We start from the raw sequence: 24,257 nt of genomic DNA, 5'->3' as shown, positions 1-24,257 counted from the left end.
AATAGCTATATAGTCCCACATCTTCCGTCTGATTTTCAACGCTACGTTTAAAACTGAAGTATTAAGCCTACAAATACTTAACTGCATTTGTGTTTGGATGTGTGGTGTACTGGAGGGCTGAACTGCTGTCAAACTACAAGTTTAAGTCAAACTAAGCACACAAAAAAAAGATTTTTTAACCAATTCAGAAGTAAATTCTGCTCTTGGTAGCCTTTCCCAGGCAAGGACAGGATCTGGTGATGCAATCTTTTTTTCTTTTCCAGGATTTTTGATTCACATCTAGCATGATTTATGGGTGACATAGGTTAATAACAGTAAAAAGAACAAACTGGACTCAATTTGAAATCACTAAAATCACTAAACAATTAGGTTTAAAGGAACATGAATCCCTCTTTATAATTAACAAAGTTCCAGTAGCTTCTTCATTTCCAAGCACAGAATCCCAAAGTCCATCCCTCTCAGGTCAAGTGACCTAAGAAGTTTGGTAATTTTTGACAGATTAAGTCAATAATTAGTTAAATTAAGCATTTAAGTTCAGAAGCCGGGATAAAATAAAAGCTAGAAGCATTAAGGCCCTTGAGGACTAGACTTTGGACACCCCACAAAAATTAGACCACAAAAATTCAGTTCTGGTCAAGTCACAGTCAGCCGAGAATACCTGTGGATAGTGCAGGATGTGAAGACTACGGACAACGAATCCCCTCAATGGCAGCGGTGATGGTGGATGAATAGATTTGGGAAAGGACAATAACTCAAGCCATTGCTGTAAATTCTCATTGTAAAGACAGCAGAAAAATATTTTGTAACCACAGCTCACAAATGCCAAAAAATCCAGCCTTACAACAGTTTTTTTTCTAAATTCTAAAGGACCGTCTCTCAGGCAGCTTAAAGACATTGTCATCAAAACCTTGATACAATGCGGTTCACTATATGCTGCAACTTTTTTTGGGCTGTTCTCGATTAATTCAGCTAAAGAATACTTCATTGGTGCATACTGTACTACTAAATACTGAATACAATAAGCTAGCATTTTTAAAATACAAAAAACAAGTTATCTGAGGTGTGAACTACCTAGGAACATTTTCAATTATAAATTAGGCTTTTGCAATAAAAGTCTAGCATTGTCAACAATAATAATAACTACACTGATTTTATAAGTTGGAGTGGATAACAAATTATAACAACAGTATGGGATATCATTTAATTCATTCTGTACCAATGAGTGGAATCTTCAAACATAAAAAAGACATTCAGTCTGTTCCAGAACTGCACACATTTTTCATCAATGATTCTAAAACCTTGCAATTCCGGAAAACAGGTGAATTATAAGAATTATAAGAATGTATTTTTTTCCACCTTTCCTTTATGGGAGCACCTGTACATACAGATTTCGTATGTGTTTTGCAATACTGGATATAATCCAGTGCTCATTAGTATTATATAATTATTTGGTCTGGCTTCATACCTCTACACTAAACAGCACAACTGCCAGGGACAACAAGCAAAGGAATGCTAATAAATGTATTTATTAGCATTATTGTCAATTATTAAATAAACCTACTGTAGTTTCCAGCAAGTGTACTCACTTTTGACTGGTAGTGTATGTTAAAAAACACATTTTTAAAAGTATGTTTTAAAAAATTACACACTGCAATTTAGGCATAGTACATGCCTGAATACTCAGATAATTGCAATAAATCACTAAAAGCATCATATTCCTTCTAATGTGCAGTCTCTACTTATTACTGCTTCGTTTTAATTGTAGGAGTTCATGGGGCCAGTTGGGGGTGATTGTCGTGGAAGTTGTGACCTATTTTATCATCAAATGTTGCAAGCTGACAGGATCTGAATTTAACACCACTGTTGCCCTGACCAAACTGACTCACCCACTTTGCCAACTCTAAACCTACACTAGCAAATGCCAGCTAGGGTCTAACAAAACACTGGACCTATTTATTCTACTGGCAGACGTAAGAGAAGGCTACTGTGAAGAGCAGTGTTCTGTATCTGGCACCAAATAAACTAAAGAAGCAGGTAGGATTAGCAAACTGCAGCACAACGTTCTAGGGCATTTTACACAAGGGAATTCACTTGGCTGCAATAGGAAAATGCCATGAAGGGCTTCCCATGCAGCTCTTGGTATTTAATTTAACAAACGTCACCTTGCAGGCAGTAATCAAGTGAGAAGTAAGCTGAATGGGTTGCTCGTTGTGAAAAACAACAAACACCTACTGACAAGTTAAGGTCAAGGAAAGACCACCTTCAATGTACTACCCATTCCTCTACAATAGGATACTTTATGCTGTGTGCACTCTTCAGTGACATCAGACTTTAAAAGGTGCCAGAAGACCTCATTATAGTTAATAAACCCTTTGGAGGACATTTGATTCAAGTCTGCTGAAAGTTGGCCAAGTCACTACAGGTATTCTGATTTTTTGGGGGTTTCTTTTTACATAGAAACTTAGGATAATTCACATAGAACAATAGTACACAAAATTTGTTTGCACAGTTAACTGTTTTTGTGAATTTAAACTTTTCTCAACATACACTTGATGTAATAACCAGGCAGGACTGATTTATTTGTTTCCAATACAGAACACTGTAAACATTAACCAAAAATGTTGTTAATGACTTTCTACTCATATATTAATGAAAACCTAATATTACAAATACTTCACAGATGTCTAGAGAAGTGCTATCCGGATATTAAATGTGATGCCACTTTGGTATGTTTTACATTACTCCTTGGCATTGCTTGACATTTATATTGAAAAAAGGCAAAGCTCTAGCCCATATTTTGCACGTACGAGTTAGATATATTTTTTCAATGCCACAAAAGACTGTTGTAAATATTTTATTCTACTATCATATGTGTTACAGTTCCAAGAATATCAACACGCAATGAACAGTTCTAGTAAATGGCAAAACCTTAAATATTTAACTTCTCCTATTTAGATATATCTCAACCCCACCACGTAATCCATTGTTTGAATCAATAGGCCGTGATAGCTTTAATAAAAGGAATGCAAAATAAAGACAATGTGTTTGTTACATAAAAATTCTGATGTACAACTCCTGGTTTTTGTTTATTTTAAGTACTGTATGCACAGAATGTCTCTGTGTTATGGAAATTTAAATGTACAGGTACATATACAGTAGGTATCTTACACTATGTGATATATGCAACCAAAAGACGTTAGAAACAAAATGCTTATGGACCATTAATCACATTTCCAAATATTGCACCACACTGTCTTAAAACACCATTTTTCATTCCAGTACATTTGATTTTCTAACTTGGTGTGAGAAAAATGTGATTACAGACAATCACAGGAATCACACACCTTTTATTTACACCATTCTTTTGAAGAAAAAAGTCATTTAAAAAGACTTTTCTCCAATTTTCATTCAAGCTGAATTTAACATTCGCCATGTAAATCTGCAGACTGAGAAGTGAATGCATTTTACTGCATAAACAGCTTTTCACTTTTTTTAATTTAAATCAAAGATTAGGTTTATGTGCCTTTTGCAGCCAGCATTAGAATAACAGGACTATAAACACTTACAGAGATATAGCAGATATAGCAAAGAATTCCTAGCAAAGAAGTTGCAGAAGCAAGGATTTATACAGAGCGGGTTTAGGGCTACAGAGTTTCTTTTCATTACAATATGAAAAAAGAGACTGAACAACCACAGGTTCTTCTTCGCTAAGTGAAATGGGCTCTGGTGATCAAGACAACAATTTTACACTGAGGGAAAGGTGACTGCTGCATTTCATTTATAATACTCCAGCCTCAAACACAGTTGGATGGATGCTAGCAGACTGGCTGAAATAGTACCTCAAAAGGGAAGTAGGATCACAGCATTAGCTCATATACTGTACTGTATGTGGAATACACGTTTTGAGAATAATTCACATCACTGTGCTCAAACTTCCACATTTCTGTAGAACTATTTTTTCTCACTGTCAATGCAGAATGTAGCATTAGTGTTTCATGGTGTTATACTGACATCTCAGAGCAATTTAACAACTACTAATTGTAATTCTTGAAATACATTTGCACAGCCGGTTATTTATTAGGATAGCACGGTTACTTAGTGGTTAGGATTTGTGCCTCAAAGTACTGGGGCCCTGGGTTCAATCCCACACCTGGGATTCTATCTGCGTTAAGTTTGTATGTTCTCAGTGTGTTCATGTGGGTTTCCTCCAGGTGTTCCTGTTACCTCCCACAGTCCAAAAACACATGCTGGTGGGAAAATTGGCCCTTGGTGCTAGTATGTGCCCTGCGATCGACTGCTGTCCCATACAGGGTGTACCATGCCTTGGGCCTGTTGCAGGCCAGGTTGGGCTCTTGCTCATCCTCGAGCTGGTATTAAATAAAGTAATTAGAAAATAGATGGAGGGATATTTATGAACTATGAAATTCATATTTATGGATATTATGAAATATAAAAATATTCATTCAATATTTCCAGTTCGAACACAGCCTGGGGCTAACCAGTAAAAGCTACTAAGCAAATTAAATCCAAGCATTATTAATTAACTTTTGATACATGGTATCTTAATGGATGCTTTGCAATGATAAGTGCTGCAGTACCCTGTGCACCGAGCTGAATGCCTTTACAAAAGTCATATGGAAGATTATTTTTCAAATGTATTCTCAGGCTGAGAGCAACATATGCTAATTATTTCCTTGATCTTCTTTCCATGATTAAGTGTTTCTGGATGTATTTCAGCATGCTTCATCTTCTTGGAGGAATGTTTTAACTTTTTCAGGAGCTTACCCTGTTGATAAAAATTCCTATATGCCTTTGGCTTCAAACTGGTGATATTTTTATATTCCTTCGCAGATCAGCTCTAAGAAGAATAACAAAATTTCTCAATCTATCATGGGAAGACTCACAACTGCAGACATTTTAAATCTCACACTACTGCAGCTTCTGTATATATAGCTTACAGTACATGTATATATACTCTATATGTACATTACTTTTGTAAGAGCATGCTTAATTGGAAGCAAAAGGGTTGTCATTTGGCCAGTCTAGCTAGTTTGGTAGCTAGTATTTGGCAGCTATCCATACAATGTTTTGGCACAATTCAATATTCTCAGATCAAACACTGAACCAAACTTATACTGTAAATCATCTTTATAAGAGCATTGTTTTATCCATATTTCTGCCTTTTCTGCACATTATAGTTCATATATTTCTTAATGTTCATCTTCTTTGCTTATCTCCTTTATTTTATCTATCTGCAGTTTAGCTCATGTCCTTTCTTAAGGCTCTCATTTCTGTTGTTTCACTTTTATATGAATCACAGAGATTAATTATTAACTTTACAGGCTGGGTCTCCCACACTCTTGTGGTATCTAATATTTTTTCATCTTGTTAACATGACTGTATCTGGTGATTGCTCAGTCTTCATTCTCTGGCAAGTGAAAGTGAAAATGTCTCCTATTTTAAAAGTTCTGCTTTCCCACCAGACTGTGAATATACAGTACTTTATGAGGTGAAGTTGTAAATCATGTTTGGCTAAAAGACCTATACCCAAGTGCACAATTCAAATTCAATTCATATTGCTTATCATCCTACATTCTTACAAACTAGTCTTAAATAATGACACTTGTGATTATATTTGATACTGGTGGCTTACTTCTTGAGTTCTTAAGACATCCATCAACAGAGCAGAACAAAATCAATTTCATATTAGAACACAAGTGTGAATGAATATATTAATATGTGATAGTTAATATCATTATTATAGGATATGCTTTTTTATGATATGACGGATGACTCTTAAGTGTGTTAAATGATAAATTTGATTTATAAATTTAAATTGCTAAATTAACGTTCGCCCTTTTGGTTACAATGATGATTCAAAATGTAAAAGACATACATTTCAACCAGGTTTGCAATTCAGCTTGTATTCTGTTGTATTCTCTCTATATCTGTACTATGATCTGTTCCACTATTTCATTGCTAATATGCCTGTGCAACATGTTTTAATCCTTCTTTTCTTGTCAATTGTACTTTTAGAATTGTACATTCTGATTAGCAAATCAGAAATAATACATTCTGGAAGTATTTAAATTTGGAAAGACATTTTGTTCAGATGACAGAACATGCCCCATTAGAGAACATAGCTTATTTGAATACACTTTGAATTCACATTTCAACCCGGATATGGTGAAACTGACTCATTATGGGAAAACAGTAGTGTGTATGAATTGAAACTCCAAAGTAAATACACCTGTTTTACAGTAAACAGGTGAGTAAGATCTAGTAGACTTAAAAAACACATGCAAAACTCCTTATTAACATGGAATTTTAATTACTTACCAGAGCTTGTTCTTTCAATAAGTTTTCTTTGTGATGTGTATTTGCTTTATTTTGTAAGATGCTGGAAAACACACAAAATGATGGATGACTATTCTAAACACATCACGTGCAAATTAAAGAGCTGAAAAGCCTTCTGCAGAAGATTTGGTAAATGAAAAATATACGTTACAATTTAGAAAACCATAATACAAAAGTCCTAAAAGGGTATATAGACATATACCCTTTTAGGAATAGACATGTTCTACACAGAGAAATGCTTTATCAGTCGTTATTTAATATAAATTGAGTAGATAAGAAAATGAACGGGAATTTAATTTTGAATAGAACAAATGTCAAATGACAAATTACTCTCTTTGACATGGTGCTTAGAAATGAAGCAAAACAAGGGAAGAATCACATCAGGAAAAAGCATATTGGATTAAAGGAAAAGTTGCAAAATGTAAATAAATGCAAAAAAAGTCTGAGACTTAATTCTATGGAGTATATTTGAATTAACACCTTAAAATGTGCTTGTTTGTTGTTGTTGTTTTTTTATTTCATCTTAACAATTTATAACAGCATTATCACTGTATATAAAAGCTTTCGGTGTGGGGAAACTTCAACATGAACAGAAAAGTTACACTGTTTCTACAGTTAAAGTACTGTATGACAATCTTGCTATTACTGTAGGTTTGCTTCACACTGCACTCACTTGTTGTCTCATGAACATGTAGAGCAGAGGTCTCGATTTCAATTTCTAACATCGTATGTCTGAAGCCTGAAAAGTCAATGAAGCAAATAGCCAAATATTCTCTTAGACATATACAGGAGTTTTCAAGGTCTTTTAAAGTGCATTACTCACAACACATGCTTTTTTAAAGGTAGTCACCTATAAAACACCTAGGGATCTGGTGCCAAGTACTATATTGAAACTTATAGTTAATAAAATATTTAGACCAGCTATGTAACCAAGAGGTCAGGTTGAAAAAAGTGAACACTAGACCCTCCAGAAACAGTCTGAGAGTCCATAATGCTGTGGAAAAGCTAAAGCCTTTATGTCAACAAAATATGATGCGGTGTCTCACCAGTCAGAAGAAAGCTAGATGTTCACCGATTTTCCACCACCTACAGCTATTCAACTCACCCAAATCCCTTGAAGATTACTTTACTATAAACATGTGTTACCTTTAAATTGCAAGTGTTTCTTTGGCAACCAAATACAATACGGATAAGTAGATGGTTATTCATATATATTTTTCTTCTTAATCGCGTTAAATCTCATCATATTTTTAGAGAAACAGAAATCAAACACTCGAACCTTGCAGAAGGGATATATGGAATCCCCCAGAAGATGTAGAGGTTTATCCATCCGGCTCTGTTAGCTTTGCGAACGGATGGGAGCACAGGAGGAGCACATGTGTTTCACACTGGGAAACTGATTGAGCTTTCTGCAAAAGTTTCACAGACCATTTATCCTTCGGGTTGAGGCAATGTATAGATGTGTCTTGCAGTGCTTGGTTAATTTTGTGATGTGAAACACGCCTTCAGTAGTCTAAGGGCAAACTATAGTAAGTTCCAATAAATTTCACTATGATTTGTAAAGAAGCCAGCTTGCTTACATTGTGATTTTCCTGACATGCAGTTTATCAAAGTTACTGTGTGCGTGGAGGAAAGGGGGTGCTGGGGCACACAACCCTACATAAAGAGGATATCTCACCTTGTGGGCTGTTTAATGTGATCATAACTGATTATTAGCATCATCAATAGTAATTCCAGTAACAGCAATAATTAAATACACAGTAATGATTAATTACACTTGTGAATTACAAGGGACTTGTAAAACATTTAAATGTGTTTAAAGGACGTTTAAAGGAAAGGTAAACCACAATGTGCTAATTTCTTAAAATTCAGTTCAACACAATGAAGTGAAATGGGCCTGAATTAAACATTAACAAAAAGAGATTTAGTAGAGGAGAGAGAGAACATGGAACATGAAGCTAAACTGAAAAGATAACCTTGCAGTATAATGGCTTTATTAACGGCAGCATAGAGACTAATAAAAACCATGTCCTATTTCACTGTTTTGTAATATACTGTATGTACAAGAAAGGTTTACATTATGAAAAAACACTTCTCACAAACTACTAATTTTGTGAGAATTGTTTCTCAGAGAACCTAGATGCAGATGTACAGTAGGTTCTTTTGAAACAACTGAATTCGAAAAGAAGGAAATAATGGAATATAGATACTGTATGTATTTAAAAGACCAGTAATTTTCTCTTTGTAATGGTACAGCTGATTAACACATAATAAAGTCACAAGCCTTAACTGCCTAAATCTTGATTTCTTGGGAATTATTTTAATGTTTTTAAATGGGTTTGGTTGCTGACAACTAATTAATAACCAACACATGAGTCTGTTTACTTGTCAACTATCAAAGCTCTCAATTTGCCAAGCATGTTAAAATATTCCCAAGGACGCAATAATCCCAACCAGGCTTTGGAATAAGAGTAATGATGTCAGGGAGTCTGTAAGAGCGACATTATCATCAGATTTAAATCAAATTGCTAACACACTTCTCTTTCACTGCTTACAAGAAACACAAACCAGATGACACAATTGGAACCTTTTTGGAAGTGGATTTAAAACTAAGTTTAAGAGGCGCTTATTTACCCAAATAGTTGTGGGAGTGTGGAACAAGTTATGGAGCCATGTTCTTCAAGCCAATACCCTGATTTCATTCAACAAATGGCTGGACGAGATCCTCACACCAATTAGCTACAGTACTAATCACCAAATGGGCTAGATGGGCTGAATGACCTCGTCTTGTTTGCAGCCTTTCTCATGTTCTTCTCTCTAAGCTCTGAACGGCTGGATAGGAGGTAACTGCATCTGGGACAAACAAAGCTATTACTTACTATTAAGTATTACTTAAAGCCGACTGTTTTATCATTGCCCATTAGGCAGTACATTAACTGCATTAACTGTGAATTATACGTGAATTTAAAGCCAATAGCAAATAATGTGAACAGGGGTCTTTTGAAGAAAAAAAATGGTTAACAAACCCAGAAAAATTTGGCTTGCTAAAGATTGTATCGTAAATTCCAAGCCTATAAAACAGCATTATTAAACCAATAAGAGACCACACTAAATGACACAATTACCATGCATCTTTCCTATTCCAAACCTATTAGACCACTGTGTCGAGAATAAAATACCACTACTATCAGATAGTGCAGTAGTGCATAAGACCCAACATACAATTTGATTGTAAATATTTCCAAAAAGTCTACACTCTGTAAAGGTTAGACATCAGGAACACTAAGAAATTTAAATGGATTACACTGTCTTCAGTCACAAAGCAATAAAGATACCATTCCTTGAATAACAGGAAATGGTTAGTATTGGTAATTTTGAAAATACGCACAAACAGCGTTTAAAATAAACCACAGCTTCTGTTTGTAAAACATTTTCAAGAGTGGTTTAGACGCCCAGTTCCTGGGATTTCACTTTTCTTTTTTTTCCTTTTGCATTTTATTTTTTTCTCATAATAAAGTTCTCTTCCTAAAACAGCCCTCTTAACCCAGAAAATATCTTTATTTTAATGAATTAGTTCTTCTTAGCTATAGGATTAAAGTGTTTTTTTATTTCAAACCAAACTACCCATGATGTTTCCTATAATAAAACACTGTTACTACTATTTTACTATATTCTATCACTTTTTGACGACACATCACTGTTTAAGCCAATACCCTGACTTCTTTCTAGACTGGATGAACTCCTAAGATCAACTAACTAATAACCACGGTACCAAGTCATCTAGATGGGATGAATGGTCTCTTCTTATATGTAATGATTCTCAAATCCATGTTTGGTACTGTTGTGTGGTGTGAATTACTACACCCCATTACATGTGATAATTTTGATATTTGATTTTTCTTTTTTAAAATGTGATTAATTATTTTTCAATTTGGAATCCCAGTTGTTTTAAAGACTCAGCTCACTGGCAATGATGTGTGTAACAAGTCAGGAGGGATCAAGACATTGAGACACTCTCTTCCAATATTCCCACCTGCAGAACCGTTCATCATTTGACATGTATCAAGCTCTAAGGTTTCCGACTGATCAGAGGAGCAGCACGTCTCAAGCTGATGCTGCCACAAGCCTATAGGCAACTAGCAAGTTGAAGAAGTCCCTGTTTTCTCAAGAGGACTCTGGTAAACCAATACCCAATCTCAGTGATGCTCTGTCAGCTGCACCCTGCTGCTTGGAGAATTCTGGCACAGTCATCTGGGTTATGGAGTTCAGGCTGTGCTCTGAGTGACAGCCTTTTCATGTTGTTTTTAAATTTGATTTTTAATGCACTGGGACATTGCATTGGTTTGAAACATACCGCTTTTCTTTATTTCCACTTTTAGGTGTGGAATCAAAACGTGTTGCTTTTCAGACTGCACAATGACACAGCTCTCTACTTGAACCTCTTTACACTGCCCTAGACTTTTATTATTGCAGTCTAAACTAACTTTAGATTAAGGTGTCAGAGTACGAAAAACACGGTGCCCAAAGGGGAAACTAGTATAGTGTAAACCTCTAACTAACCCTACAGACCCTAAACTAAATCCTCTCACCCAGGAGAACACTATCTTCTGGTCACAAATTTAACCTTGGCAAGGAGTTCAACCCATATGAAGAGGTGTGAACACATGAATAACAAGATTTACTTCCTCTTCCTAGAAAAGATACACAACAGAGTAACTCCAACTAAGCATTTCTAAATTAGACAGAAACAAACTAATTGTAGCCATAGTACATACTGTAGAAAAGACACAGGAATTCAGAACAGACCTCAAATTCCGAAGGAGCGCCTGCTTGTTTTGGGACCATATATAGTAGGGTCTTGTCACCTGCAAGTGTAACATTTGCAAATTTGCCTATTTGCAATCAGGTCTAGCTGATGGGATCTTGGATGTAAGAAAAGAAGAGCAGAATGAAACTGAGCTAAAGGTTGTTAAGCACAACTTACACATTACTAGTATAGCAGACCAGGATTGTGAGATGAATCTAGCCTCTCCCTGCCCCGGGCCTAAGCACCCACTCCCCAGCATCCGCATCTCAATACGGTCTTGTTCTTGTAATGTAACATACACTCCCGGTTTGAGTCTGCAGCATGTGGAATGACAGGCTGAAGACAACTGTACTGGCTCTCTGTCAGTTTTATTGCCCAATTCATTACAGTGGGGAGTGCTAATATCAGAGGAAGAAGGAGAGAGTGCAGCCGGTGGACGCAGACGAGGGATTCATACTGTTAATTTTAACTAATTAATATATGTTTGTGATTATTGCTATTTGTTTTAGTTGATCAGTATTATTTTAAATAACCTAAAGCCAATGCATCAGTACTTTGATTATCAAACAAGGGAGAGTTACTTAAGTCTTTGAACCATGCATACTATTTACTGTAGTACATTATGCAACGGCATAGGGATGGACTTGGTTATATGTGAATATGGCCTTCCAAGAGAGTTCTCTTCACCAAACCCTTGCAAATGTCAAGACTCTACTGTAGAGCACCTGCAAAACAGAAGACTTGTTAATACTTTGGTGAAGCCTATTTTCACCTGCTGCAAAGTATTGTGGTGGTGCACTTCATGAGTGGACAAGCCTCCCAAACAGCTCAACTGCTAAAAGCGTTTGACCAAGTTCTGGTTCAGTTCTACTTTAATGGGCACTAGGCTACAGCAAAAGAGATACTTTCAGGTTAAACCCATCAATTGCGGGTAGGGCAGGGTCAACGACCCAGGGGATTCTTTTGGCTCTTAGTTACACAGTAACCTGTGTGTCCCTGGCAACTGCACACACGTGGTGCTGCTGATGAAGGACATGCTACTCCTCCAATCACTGCTGAACCACCATCTTGCTTAATGTGATGTGTTAAAAAATGAATGGCCAAAAATAAGGGTAGGTCAGGGGAGTCTACACTACACTTTGTCACTCTCCCCTGTGTGCAGCTGCAGGGTTCATAGCTATGAGACAAGATGTGAAACAACTCATAACTGGCTATCACATATTGCACAGGTATAATAACATTAATTGGTCATTCTAAATTTGTGAAGAATAAGTATAGTACAAGTATATATGGAGTGCTGCATAAATGTAGAGTAACTGAATGTAAAGCATATTTTTTAGCTTTACATTCATTTCTGCAGTAAACTGAATCACTTTTATGAGTCTTACATTTTGCAAAAAACTCAAAACTGATGCATACCACCTACAACATATTTCAAAATTACACTAAAGTTTTTCATGTGCTTTATACTGCTAATAGTTTTGCGTTGTTCCATCAAATTCTCCAGATTTTGGTACACTTGTATAATTCCTGTTTTTCCCTCATGTGAACGGAAATGCCTAATAAACTGCGGGATAAAAACAAATATTGACAAGTTACAAAAACAAAACTGAATCTCTCTATCCAGAATAGAAGGGCTAGAGAAAAACTGACAAGTTTATAAAATCATTAAGATGTCTGCCAAAATGAGCTTTGTAAGTACTATTTTTGATTTTGACACAGTAAACTGACCAAGAGGTACAGCAGACCTGAATGAGAGGAGATAGGATGACTGAACCTTCTTTTCACATACTGAATGATAGGTTTATGTTGGAGGTCTCATCTTCAACACACCACTTTTTAATCTATTGTATTCCCTCCTCCCTCCTACATCATATAAACAGAATGGAAAGCTGCTTTGCATGAGTTATATATCCCATTCTATATGACTAGCTATACCTACAGTATATCTCATTAGTCAGAAAAGGGAACAATTCAGAGGTAAACTACATGTAACTCACAACTGACAATCCACTGAGGCTAGGCAGGTGTGAGCCTGGGCAGTACCTGGATGGGAAACCTCCTGGGAAAAACTAAGGTCCTAATGTCCCAGTATAGTGACGCTCCATCCTTTGGATGAAAGGTAATATCCAGGTTCTGATTCTCTGTAGTCATTAACAATCCCAAAATTCTCAAAAAGAGTAGGAGTGTTACCCCGGCGTTACCCCATTGGCCTTTACCAATCATGGTCTCCTGATAATCCTGATAATTACAGTAGCTTCATCCCTCTGTTCTCCTCCCCACAGACAGCTGATGTATGGTGAGCATACTGGTGCACTATGGCTGCCGTTGCATTATTTACAGTAGGTGGGGCTGCATATTATTGATGGTGGAGGGGAGTCCCTATTACCTATAAAGCGCTTTGTGTGGAGTGTCCAGAAAAGTGCAAAACTATTCATAAGTGTAAGGAATAATATTATATTATTATTATACTGTTTTCCAGTGTTATAAATGTCTAAATACAGACTCAGCTCTGCATGATACCTGATTTGTTCAGTTTGTTTAATTCTAACACTGCTCATTTTAATAAGGCACTACATATGTAAAGGGAAAAATATATAATTTCTTTTAAAAAGATCAAAGTACAAAGCTCTTATTAATCAGTTATGAACTTCACAATCTGCTTCTGTATTTATTACCTACTATAGCAAACTTAAGCACTACTAATTATTACATCTTCAGGGCTTGTTTTTACTTTGATGTGCATTATCTAGAGGGATTAGTTGACTTACTGGAAAATATTGTTTTAAGAGTATGATGTACAAATGACGTAAGTAAGAATCTTTAGACAGGATCACAAGATGTGTGTGAAAATATAATGAGACACACCACACACCAATACATCTTAAAAAAAACAAAGGAAAAAGGGAATATTTTTAAAAGGACCTGATGAAAAATAGCTGAAAAACTGGCCATCAATGTCAGCAAAGTATGTAATATATCTTTTTACTATGAATGAAAAAAAAACTACGTTTGAGAGTTTGATTTTTCTGTGTAATATGATTTGCTCTGGTTTGTAAATGCATTATTTACAAAGTTCATGCATTATCATATACAAAGTTCACATTACAAATGGTAAACTGATCTAACCATGAAGGTCTTTTAAATTTTGGAAAGTGTTTAAGGGAAGTTCACAGAACACTGAATTCTTTGTCAACAAAGTTCTATGAATTCACATTTCGGGAAGATAATTTATGAAACCTATGTAAAATTATAGTACATGCATATGCAGTATTTGTAAAATACTTCTTCTTATGAAGTTGAGCTATGCAGCACCAAGCACCCCATGTATCCTTTAGAACAGAGAAATCCAAACAAATTACTGGTACTATGTTAGCTGGTGGTGAGAATTTAACTCTATGTTCGTTTAAAATATCTGAAAAACTAACTTGCTAGTGAGGCACTGTATATATACACACATCACAATATATATTTCTATATACAGCACATTTATACAAACACATGAATGTGAACAGATTACGTCCATATCTATTACACTATTACATGCAGACAACTTTTCTGATTTATGGCAGTTGGTCCATAATTTCTTCCATGTTCTGAAGTGGGTAATAATTTGATAAAGCAGTGATACCTTTTTCTTGAGATTATAAATATCAGAATATTTTTTTCCTAACAATATTTATAAGAATAATGCTTACATTTCCATTTTACATTTCATATTTAACAGGTGCAAACATTATTTTAGAGGAATAATGGTTTCCTAACGGTGTGTCTAATGTGAACTACTGTAAGAATTCTGCTTCCTTCAGATAATGAGGAGCCTCTCTACAAATACCAATTTGATTGTTTCAATGTACTAATATTGCCTAGAAAAAACGAAAGAGCAGTGAGGTTATGTTATAAGTACACGACCAGTAATACATTAATGAAGATTTAACATATTTAAATATGTTATGATATTTAGCAAGTTAAAAAATCCATTAATAATGTTTCTAACCTAATTAAGGCACTACATTCTTATAACAAAACGTATGTGAAAACGTTAGTGAAGATTCCGTAGCTGAAAACTACAGCTGCACCTTTCCTGCAAAACACAAAGGCTCTGCAGATTTTTAAATGCAGAAAACTTTTTAAGCGTGCTAAAATCAAAGACTACCTAGGTCAGAACTGATCTGGCTTTTTTAGAAATATCAGTGTCTGATTCATTAATATGGCCACATCAAAGAACTATAGTATGTAAGCTATGAAAATGCACATCTGTTGGATCAAAGTGAATATTTTGCTTTTCACCTGTAGTGAAATAAGAATCGAGTCTATCATCATAAACTAGTATTAAATTAAACTATTAAACACATTTTTAGGATTGTTGGTCTTCTTTTCTGTTAATGCCAATGTTCTTTTGGAGTACAGTGCTACCCCCTTATAGCACGAGCCTTCGTAATGGTGAATCAGTAATGTCATGGTTCCCATTTTCAAATGATGTACTGTGATTTGAAAGGACATTCCAGATACACAAAAGACACAGGACAGAGAGCAAAGAAAAAGCTCTGTTAAAATGAATTTTGATGAGGCAAAATTAATAAAAAAAGTTAACACCAGAAAAGACAAGTTTGCAACAGATATACGTGTTTGCAGAATGTTGCTGAAAAAGGTTGAAAAACTAAAATAAAATATTCCCCTGATGAGAATGAGATCTAAAGAGAGCTACTCAAGTTGAAAAAAACATTACTTTAAATACAGTTGGTCCTAGAGAACCATCTGTGACTTCTTGTTTTTATTCCTGTCCATTCCTTTTCTCTTTGAGGCACATGTTTAAATTTGCTTTCGTTTCTAAAAAGCTAAATGACATTTGCAATTGCTATCAAGAAGTTCACGAGAGAATCGAAAACTTTCTGTATGCTGAAGCTGCTGGAAAAAAACACAGGGTTTTTTTTTAAACCAATCAAGGAGGTCAATTAAAGTCATCAGTGAGAAACAGTGATCAATAGCTAAATTGGAACAAACACCAGCAAGCACAGGGGTTTAGAGTAACAGGGTTGGAAACCACTTATTTAGACTTGGGGATGAGGGACTCCTGCATAGAGATGGAACATGGACTTAAGAGATCAACTCAATTTTTTAACAATCAGGGGCTGCTGTGATGCTTTCAGAAGAGACATCCCATTACATGGGATTCTGTATGTGAGGCAACATAATTTACAGATCACAAAGCTGCAGAATTGTTTTCAAAATACAGTAAGTAGTACTAGAATACCTCATATTTGGTAATACCATACATGGTTCGTAATAGTTCTTGGATGTGATTTGTTGCATTTGAAGTCCTGATTTAACCTACTGGTACTTTACAAGTTATCCTGGTGATGTTACAGTGAATTGTGCCTCAAGAGTAATAGATAATCAAAAAAGAAAAATACAATCTATACCTATATAGCACTGTTTGTTTCATTGTCTTTGGTTCATATTTTATTTTTGTTTTGCTCAGAAAAAGGTCAATGCACTGACTTTGTTAATCTCACAAACGATTCTCAAATGCTTGAACCAGGTTCCCTGTTCACTGTTGGAATAAAAAAGACTCATTAGGGAAAGTAAAACACTTCATAGTCCCAGAATTTATCTGGTGGCCTCTTCACTGGAAATATTCCAATATAAATAATTATATTATAATGTGGTGACCAAAATTGTACTTAGTATTAAAAGTGAGGTATTACTATAGAACTGAGCAATTTTGACATCATATTCCTTTATTTAAATTCTACACTTTCAGCTATACATCGAACATTGTGTGCCTTTTAATTACATCTCCAAAAGTGGTATCAACATTATTAAATCTTTTTTCATTGATAGCCTCTTCAAGTACAGTGTTGCCCACCTAATCTATCATGTATACTTTTGCTTCTTACACTGTATAGAATATTCTGTACCTGTCACCATTAAATAACATCTAAGGAGTGTTTGTCCAGTCTTTAAACTTTTGGAACTTTATTCATTTCCTTTCCAGCTCCTACAATTTTTGCTAATCCTTGTATTTTGAGACCATCTGAATAACAAAAATGCCAGTACTCACTATAATGTGAAACAGACGTTTGAATAGCATTGTACTCTTTGGTATTTTACTATCTAAAAAATAAACCTCTGGTTTAATTTTGTTGATAAAGCAAAAGCCAGTATAGAATGCATTGCGTCAGACAGCATTGTAAATTAAATTCAATTTTCATATCTTTAACAGAAGGCAAATTGATTACACATACAATTATGCATGATTAGAAGTTAAGGGTGGAGCGGAGCCATAGTTAACAATCATTAAATGCAATAAGCCTGAGTCTTGCACTCATGTTTTTAACTTATTCCATGAAGTAAATACAAAAAGTCTCTTTAAACCTGCTTCCTATAAAACTAGTACAGACAGAAAAAGGAACTTATAACTTTCTCTTACTATATCATTAAAAACATCTGATGAATCAAGAATCTTTAACTGAATTCTTAAATGATACAATGCTACCATCCTAGAAATACCGTTACTAGAAATGTCAGCACAAGGTTTCAGTAATGAATACCACAGTGCTTGTAAAAAGGTTTTTCATTGTTTGCTGTGATTTTCTAGGAATAAGCCTCAAGCTGTAAATATAACTAACAAGTGATATTTTTTATACTGCTTTGTTGACTGACGAAATGTATGTGCTTATTTTTAGTCATTTTAGGACATTGTTATTATTTTGATTAATGTCAGTAAAGTTATAATTATATTCAAACCAGTATACTGTGCATATTAGGATATACTATTTTTGGGATACCAAGTTTTAGTTTTACGCTATGTATTATTTCAAAATACATTTAGCTAAGATTGAGAACAAGTGATTTTATGAATCGATATTAGAAATAAATGTTTTTATGAAGAGCTAGGATGAATAATTTGAAGAACTACAAAATTTCAAAGTTATACACCTAGAAATGTTTCTGTTAAGTTGTGCCTGACACACAAAGACAATAAGCCTGGATTTTTCAACTTACAACTATAAACAGTCTTCAATTATTAACCTTTTTCTTCACTATGGTGAAGAGTTTTCAGTGATATCCTACTGTCACAATGAAAATAATTACAGAAACATTTAAGTAATATTTTAAGTTCAATCTTAATACACATGTTTAGCATGCAAGTTAAGTTTTCATGTGACATTCAGTGTTCTAAAAATGAATATCAAACACCTCTTTATCTATGTTAAAAAAAATCAGCATGGGTCATCTTTAGTTAACCACAGCTCCACAGAAAAAGTTGTCGCTGCTTTGTCACGAAAACGCAACCAAAAGCAAACCATGTGACTGGAACAGACGTGAGCTTACACCATAGCTGAGAAAGGCTGAGAACGACTCTCTTGTTTTGCATACTCAACTTGCTTCCCCTTGTCTGGAACCAACAGGCTTGTAGAAAGCCACATCCTAAGCCACAGACTGCAAGCACCTGGTGCACACTTACAACAAAATGAGATGAGGCAATTTCAATTCACTCATGTTGAGAAGCATCCTTTATTATTTGGATATAGTATTTTAACTAACAAAACCTTGTGCATCCCCTTCTGCAACAGTGCAAGTAAACCACAAGGAGAAAGAGAGCAAGCTGCAGTGAAATGTGATTTTGCATGTGATTCACTAGTAATAAAAGGCTATCAAATGAATACTGTAGCTATCAATAAACCAAACTTCAGAGAAGGGTGTGTTTTTCCACAAAGTTGGAAAGTTGGCTTTTTTCACAAAGTGAATGGGCACTTTCACTTGTATTAAATAACTGTTTGTGTATATCTTTTCTCATTTTCTTTTACCCATGCAATTGATATCTCCAACCATGTTTCATTCAGCCATTCCTCCTGTGAGTAGACAAGCTCAGTAGTACCTGGTGCCAACTGAAGGAGCAGGGTGTCCTCATCCCAGCCTTACCCAGTGCTCTACCAGTTGTGGTCCAGTGCTTGGAGAATCCCAGTCCCATTTAGACAGTAACATGACCCAGGTTCAAACATGTAACCTCTGGGTTACAGAGTTCACCTGTACTCAGAGTGACTACCTCAAGAGCCCTGGGAGTTTCCACTTTTTCTACAAAAATAAAGATTAAATATAAAATAAACTTTTCAACTACTTTAGGGAAATAGACATGTAATGTGTTTATTGCAGTTTTGTTGATATAAGTCATAGGAAGCCTAACCAAGGGGCTGTAGTGTTGCAGATTTTTCGGGTCTCTAAATCACCTCCCCATGGACTTAATACACAGAGAAAAAGTTAAATGTAAACTCAGCAAATAATTGGTTTGTGTAACTACAAACTCAGGTTGAACATAACCCAAACGATTCCTTAGAGACCATCACTAAATGAGACCAAACGCCTGTCAAAGAACTAAGGAACTAAGAACTACAGCTCAGTTCCTCTTCTTGCTCATTACAAGGTTGTTGGGGGTAAAGCGAATACGAAGCCATCAGTGCCTTCTCAATCTGAAGGTGGTTTGAAGTCTTTGAGAAATATTTAAGCAGCTTTGCTTTCATACCAGCTATCTACTGTGTTCATTATTTCGTATGAACTGCTGACAAGTCAGTGAGTAAAAGTTTTATTTACCAATAACTGGATTTCAGTTGCAAAAGATTAATATATACTGCATGCATTCTGTGAAATCCAATTTTCTTTAAATCATTTTAATACAGTACATTATTTAAATGTATATTTTATTGCATCTTGATGTCCACATATTTAGTACCTACATATTCAATTAACTTAAACCGTCAGAAAGCATCTGGAAGCAAGCATCTTTTCCAGGCGTTAGTGAAACAATCTGCATGTGGAGCTGAATGTATTTTTATGTTCTGTGTCATAGACTGCTACTCCACAGTTCTTCAGTACTGAATAGAAACTGCTAAAGGCAGTGCATGGTAATAGTCACTAGGCCATAGCACCATTAAGAATGATTTCTCTGCAAATTTCCCACTTTGCTGTTTGTGCTATATCTGCTTATGAAGACAAAGTTGATACAAGGTTTCTCCTGAAGAAATCTAGGTAATTTTTTTTTAAGAGGTTTGGAACATATCGTTTTGCAGTTCTCTACAGAACAATGGCAAAAACCTTTAACATAATACAACTGCTGTTGGGGAAATAAATCTTTGTCAGGTGGCAAATATTACAAAATCTCATTCTAAATTATAGTACTCAGCACATAAAAATCATAACCAAGCTCCGGCAACAGAAAACTGACACCCTGCTCCCTCTTTCCCCTCGTTGACAATACAACCATTAATGTTTTAACCTACGAGCTTCTGCTTCTGTACCTCTTGAGTGATTCCATATGTTTGCAGCCCTCAATGACTGACTTCCATGACTCATTCCAATCAGTATGCGTGAAGATCCTGCAGTTGCCCTCGCTGTAACCACCAACACATCACACATCCAGCATATTGCTGCAAGCTTCTCATTACCCAGCCAACTGCATTGGACAGGCATGTGTTGGTCAGTGAGGAAACTAAATTACATGATGAAGCAATTCAGAGTGCAAGTTTCTTTAAAAGAAATAATGTACTGTATTCACTGTACTCAAAAAGTGGGTTCAGTACAATTCATTCACAAATGCCATACCCTAAATTAAAACAATTATCTAACAGATGAAGACAGATATCCTTTTTTCTGCCCTGAGTGCACACTATATATTTCTTTGAAAGAGATAAGTGCGTAATTTTAACTATAACAATAAATCAAGGTTCTTCAAGGAATGGTCAATTTCAGTTATCAAGAAGCAATCTCATTTCTCTAAATCACAATGACAAAGTATAAGTTGTGCAGATCTGGATAATACAAGGTATTTTACTTCAGCTGCTTCAGTATCACAAAGCAGCTGTTTTTACATAGGTAATATCTGCAATTTCAAGATGGCATCCCTCTTCCACTGGTAGTGGTATGGCAGGCAGCCCTGGTGTGAACTTTGATCCCCTCCAGAATAATGACAACTGAAAAAACACAACTGACTTGGGTGATTATAATTGCCCACATCCCTGAAGTGGTATCACATAATTTAATAGCCTGTGATGGTACAGGGAACAGGCCAAACCATTTTTTATTTAAATTGTGTTTCTCTAAGGGGTCAAAGGGCAAACCACAAACTTGCATACCACACCCTTCATGCAGAAACAACCATGAAAAAGACACTGAGAAAATGGGATGGAATTGACTTAAACCTTGAATGAAAAGAATAATCACAGTACATTTACCTAAAAAATTAAGAAAGCCACTAATAATTATTAACAACTACAATAATTATGAAACACTAAACACACTGTTTGCACTACTGTTTATAACATAATATACTGTATCCAAGACTACTGCTCAAATACAACTGACAAAGATAATCACTCTTTTAATGACTGATGAAAATATTCTGCAAAACATCTATGCAAGGCCAATATATTTTGCTCATAAATTTGATAGGAACAAGCTGGAATTGAAAACTGAAATTGGAAAAATTGCTTTGAAGTCTGAGAAAATTTATGTAGTTCAACACACATGAAGAAAAGCTGGCAAAACTCAGTTCCTTCATGTCAAGACAAGACATGAAAAGTGAAGAAAATATGTAATTAGACAATGATGGCATGATCTCTTCCAGCACTTGCCCTGGAGGAACTGAGATCTACTAACACATTAGCAGGCAATAAATTTATATACTCTGCTACTAACTAATCAAACACCAATGGTTCGGGAATTAACCACATATTTATTGTCACACTGAAATGCTAGCCTCAGTTGTGGAGACTAATTCCTGCCAAAATGCTAAAGACTGTTCTAAAGGCTAGCTATTTTTTCTTAATAGTGAATAACAAAATGAAAACAGCTTAAAATTTTAAGGAGTGCCTCCTGTTCTTGGTTTTATGTGGTACTTTCACGTTGTTTCCACTTGTGTACTCTAGTTCATGTTTCACTGCTTATTCAGAAAAGTACATGTTGGCTTTGTCAACGCCTTTGAATATTTACAGTATATCAAGTTCGCTCGTAATCTTCCCTGTTCAAGACTAAATGGGTTCAGTTCCTTCAGTTTGTCAGTGTAAGACATTCCCTTAAGCCCCGGAATATATGTGATTGATCTTATTGGGACAGATTCAAGAGCAGTAATATGTTTTCTATAATGTGGTGACCAAAATTGTGCACAATATTCTAACTGAGGCCTTATAAGTGCAATAAAGAATTTTTTAAAATAACATACCTTGATTTAAATTCTGCACTTTTAACTATATGTCAAAGTATTTGCACTTCATTGGCTGGTTCTACAGTGTTTGCTATTCCAAATTTTGGTTTCACCTGAATATTTGATATACAAAAATCTAAGAGCATCTAGAATTTCTAAGAATCTAAGATTTGATATACCATCATTTTGGTACTTCATTAATTGCTTCAACCTAGTATTAGTATTCTTTATTCTATTTATTAACCAGTTCTTTATAGAAACACTTAAAATTCTTTAAATTGACAATTAATCTTATATGAAAAACATTATTAATAGACTAGTGAAAATCTACACTATATCAAATGCTCTGTATATACTGTACATTACTGTTGTTGCTAGTTCTAAGAACTCTGACACGGAAGACCTTTTCTAAACCCATATTGACTATTCCCTATATTATACCCATATAGGTGATACTTTAATTTTTATCTTCCATATATTTCGTGCAAAGACAACTTTTTGGAAATTATAAACTTTTGTTTTGGACTCAACCTGTATACGCCAAAGTACACCACATTATGATTACAGTTTCCAAGTTGATCTCTCATCTCTGTTTTGTTTTCCTTTCTATTTTTTAAAAACAAAATCTATACAACCATTTTCTCTAGTAGGAACACTGACAAACTGGACAAGAAAACAGTCATTAACCATGTGTACCATTTCAGTTTGTGCTGTAATATTCCTATAGGTCTGTGCCAGTCTATGGAGGGAAAATATTTGTACATTATTTCTTAATTTATTTATACAAAGTTGAATTATAATTAACATTTGCATTTGCTGGTCTACAGGATACCTCTACACACTAAACCTCTGTGATTTTTAATTAGTCTGAGCCATATAAAATCTGAGACTCTTGATTCCACTTGTTTTATTTCCTAAACCTGAATACTCTTCAATCTTTTGTCTCTCCGTAACAGTGTCTATCCACTAATATTACATTCATAATACATATTTTCAGTCAGCCACATTTTGGTCATCCCAATAACATTATTGCCAGTTAATATAATACATTTATCTCATTTAATTTGTTGCTAATACTTCTAGCATTTAGGTATACCCTTGTCGTTACCTGATCATTTGGTTTTGGTTTTCCCTTTAGTTCTCTCTTGGTCTTCGCTCCCCGTGTAGATTTCTTTTTGATTTCTCTTTGGTTTCTCTTCTCTTCTTATTTTATATGTTCCTGAATTGCATGTTGGGAAAAGTACTGTATGGAATTTTATCCCCAATATCAGATCATGTATTATTTGTTAAAATACTCAACCCACACCACATGGAGGAGTATACCATTAGTGGAACTTGTCTGCTATTAGTGGGACTGTATCCTATTAGTGAGACATCAATGATGCAAGCAGAGTATGTAAGCCTCAAACAGGTATCACAATGAGGGCATGGAACAACCTGTGGTGCACGCATTGTTCTCTCTCTGAGAAACCCCTTGGTCTTTCGTATGCAGAACCTGCCGTTTTCATTAAAAAGACATCTGAAAAAGCCACCTAGTGATATATAATTTATAGACAATAGTAGAAAGTGTACGTTTTAATGTGTCTTAAATTTGTGCAGTGCAGGAGTACAATGTGTTCAGCTTCCAAGCCATCTTCTTCTCTGACGAAAGTCTCTGCTTTAGGTCACAGCTACAATGTAGCTGGTAGTTGGAGAAAAGCTTCAGACAACACTAGACCACATTACAACCCTACCAGTTGGAGCACAACGGGATGTGAATACAAAGAACTAGGCAGAACATCTACTGTAATTACACTTGATTGTGAGTTTAAACAGAATCACTGTCTTTATATTTTACAAAGCAATAACTGCATCTCTATTTTTCTCTACTTACGATCAAATGTTTTAAATCAA

At 35.2% G+C, this 24,257-nt stretch overlaps 1 protein-coding gene across 5 annotated transcripts in view; it reads right to left on the bottom strand.

Annotated features, from left to right (window-relative positions):
- The window catches only part of supt3h (SPT3 homolog, SAGA and STAGA complex component), a 234,686-nt gene that overhangs the window by 131,772 nt on the left and 78,657 nt on the right, over positions 1-24,257 (bottom strand). The window lies entirely within an intron of this gene.

Source organism: Atractosteus spatula, chromosome 2 (genome assembly GCF_055471065.1).
Source record: "Atractosteus spatula isolate fAtrSpa1 chromosome 2, fAtrSpa1.hap1, whole genome shotgun sequence".
NCBI classification, from domain to species: Eukaryota; Metazoa; Chordata; class Actinopteri; order Semionotiformes; family Lepisosteidae; genus Atractosteus; species Atractosteus spatula.
This window is presented reverse-complemented; position numbering and strand designations above follow the sequence as displayed.